This window comes from Neltuma alba, unplaced genomic scaffold (assembly GCF_004799145.2).
Source record: "Neltuma alba isolate B1F8T4 unplaced genomic scaffold, ASM479914v2 tig00010901_pilon, whole genome shotgun sequence".
Classification (NCBI taxonomy): Eukaryota; Viridiplantae; Streptophyta; class Magnoliopsida; order Fabales; family Fabaceae; genus Neltuma; species Neltuma alba.
The window spans coordinates 505,970-509,703 of record NW_021635684.1 but is presented as its reverse complement, the minus strand read 5'-3'; positions in this window follow the sequence as shown (position 1 = coordinate 509,703).

Below are 3,734 nucleotides of genomic sequence, written 5' to 3'. Positions count from 1 at the left end.
AGATACAAATTTGTCCTGAAAGTTTTTATTCATAAGCGCTAGGCACCTGAATTTTTGTTTTGTTTTTATGAACATTTTCTCGGAAAGTTTAAAATCATAGTAATATTACCTTCTACCATCAAAAAACTAACGTTAACTGCCAAAATAATGATATTGATCATTAACATTTTTAATAGTAAAGAGCAATATTGCTATGATTTTAAAATTTTGGGGTAAATTTTCACAAAAAAAACTTCTAGGTGCCAAACGCTTAATTCTGAGTGAAAATTTCTAGGACAAATTTGCACCTTAATCTCTTTTAAGACATTGAGATCACAAAAGCAAAAGTAGGTTTTACCTCTTCCAATAAAAACTTTTTAGTACCAATAGCCAGGAATCGGCATAGCACCCTGTAACACAAATATAAATTTCACAAGTCCTTAAAGTCTAAGGACAATGTTCACATAAAAGTTTTTCAGATATACTCCTCTGGTTCTATTTATAGGATAAAAAGAGAACACTTTTTTTAATTATATTTATAAGACACTGAGAGAAACTTTTTATATGGATATATAATTTTACCTTTCGTTTATTATGATAAGGGAGATACGGAATTGTAGTAACTAGAGAAGAACTTCTTAACATACTTAAACTTATCATTAGCAACATCAATTAAGTTCCACTTCGTTAATTATCATCTCATAAATCTAAGGCTCAGCTTAGTGATAATGCATCTCTACTTTTTCCTTCTACTACATGTAATTTACGATTTAGGCCTAGTTGGGCTTACATTATTTGAAGTCCATTGGTCAACAATTTAGGGTAACATCTTCACCGCTACAACTTCCATTATTAGGCCAACAGTCAATATGGTTTAGTCTGCCTAGTCACATGCTCCTTCTACCACTCAACCATAGGTCAGCTAGTTCAGAGTCATGCACTTTTACCACATGCATAAAAAAAAAAAAAACTTTTTGTGATGATTTTCTAGGCATTTATATGGTCATTTGTGGTGCAAAATCACTACTCACTCTGGTTTTAACAACTTGCATTCTAAATCATAAGGCTTAGGAAGTATAGGCTAAATGTTGGCTGAAAGATAAGTAACTAGATAGTCCTTTATGATTGGTTAAATCTTGTGAACACAAAGGATGGATTCTTGGTATGAAATTTTGGGGTTTTGCCTTTCTATTTTTTTCATCACGTTGTGGTGAAAATTACAGAATAGGAGCTTCTGTCCTCTATGTTGTTTGTTGCAACGAAACACATTTTTCACCCTGACAAACATCACAATATCTCATTAGCCCTCTCTACGTTGCTTATTATAGTAGCCACTACACACAAAAAAAGACTTTAGGGACTTTTAGTGGTGACAAAAATATCGCGGCTGAAAGTCCACTTTTTGTGGTTTTTTTCCACTGCTGAAAGGTATACTTTCAGTGGCGACTTTTTAGTGTCGCTGCTGAAAGTAGACTTTTAGCAGCAACTATTAGTGTCACCGCTGAAGGTCTGACTTTCAGCGGCGACTTTCTAATGTCGCCACTAAAAGTATAATCTAATAATATATATTTTATTTTACAATAATAATAAACAAATTCAATCCAGCTCAACAGCAAGACGATTGGGCACGAAAAGAGGTGGTCACAAGTTTGAACCCTAAAGAAGACACATTTAAGATGAAAATATTTGGGCGGTGAAGTGACAGGGAGGGGTGACGTGGCATGAGGGTGGTGATGTGGCAATAACATGGAGGCAGCCGATGATGACGTGGAGGTGGCTAGTGGTGATGTGGCATCTAGTCAATGATGATGTGGCGACCGACAGCGATGAGGTGGAGATGGTCAATGATGACGTGGCGTCAGTAAAGCTAATTTTTCCTAAGCATCACTTTCAGCGGTGACAAAAAAGTTGCCGCTGAAAGTCACTTTTGGCGGTGTAGTTTGTCGCCGCCAAAAGTTCTTTCAGCGGTGACAAATGTCGCAGTTAAAGCTTGTAAGAGTCACCGCTGAAAGTGTCTTTTAGCAGCGACTTTTTTTGTCATCGCTGAAAGTTTTCAACCACGGTTGTTACGGTAATGACTTTTCAGCGACGACTTTTTGTCGCCGTTGAAAGTTAATTTTTTTGTAGTGGCTAGCATGTTGTTTGTAATGACGAACATCACAAAAATGTATCACCCTTTTTTGTTGCTTATCACCATGGTAAACATCGTAAATCTAACATATATCACACACAGTCAACTCCAAAAATAGAAGGGAAGAAGAGAGGCAACATGAGGTCTTGGGAAGTATATTTGCTAGTTCCAAAATTTTGGCTAAGTTCTTCTAACTTGACTTTCATCTTTTCTCATGAATTTCTTGGAATTTTGAGGATATGAAAGTTAGGGTTCGTGGGGATTTTGAAGTGCTTGAAGTTTTGACCAAACATTTTAAGTCTAAATAATTGACTATTTGGATAATCTTGAGTGTTTAATCATTTTAGTTTTGTTAGATTTCAAGTTTGTGAAATTTCGAGTTAGTTTGTTAGAAATTGATAGTGTAACCATTTATAAGTTGTGATTTAATGGTTGGGTTATGCTTATATGAGTTAGGATTGAAGTTTAATCAGTTTAGTGTGTTGATTTAAGTTTGAATTCCACATATAGATATTTTGAAGTTAGAACCCTGAATTGTAAAGTGGGAATTTTGATTGATTGGGATGAATGGAAGTTGATAAATGGCTTAGAAGAGTTGTTTGGGCTATTGGACAATGAAACTTAGTGTTGGATGTCGTGATTGAAGTTTATAATCAGAGCTGGGAATTTTTAGAAGGTTAGTTACAAACTCTAGCTATGTTTAGTTAATTTAATTGCCCAAGTAAAATTGTGTATTGATGTGTATATTCCTTGTGTATATTAACTTGTTTGTGGCTTGAGCATGAGGTTAAAAATTGTGGTAATCCTCATTTGCTTTTGGCAGATGCACGCTAGTATAATGATTATGGGTGATTTGAAATATAATTTTGAATGAAAATCTTATATGAATATGTTATGAGCTGTAATGAATTGTTTTTTATGAAACTTTACCATGTAAGAATTAGATATAGTATAATGAGAAAATCTTACACAAGTTATCTTATGAGAAGTATCTTAATACTTTGAATTACTTTGTTGTTTTGTGATTCACATTGAATTATGCTATAGATGGTGATAGTGATTATTGGTATAAATGATTAGGGGTGACCATATGGAGCTTGTTGGCTGGCCCCATTTATATCGCCTAGGTCCAATCATTTTTCTTGATCTAGGATTTGATTTGCCTTGGCCGCGACACTCTATCAATTCCATGAGGAGAAACCTGTAGTCTGATTGTGTACTCTGTGAATTTTGATGAGTTGTTTAAATAACTAGTTTCATGAATAGATAATTTAACTCACGGGTTCAGTAAACAAAAATAGAGATTATATATAAGGGAGGTTACGAGACAATCCTGTCATATTATGAATGCAATTGAATAAGCTTTTGTATAAAGTGTGTTATGAATATAATTTTTCATATCTGTCTCACTTGGCACCTCATAAGTATGTATTGATATGTATGGTACATTAGATTTTTAGTTTCTAGGTAATTTATCTTGTCTTGTTGGTTTAACATTTTAGGTGAAAGTTATAGAGGAAGACCGTTAGGATAGACTCTGGCAGCTTAGCTAGTGGTTTTATTCTTATAAGGCCTCTCCTTTTTTTCCTCCTGTTAAAGTATACATATCCTTCTATTAGAGACA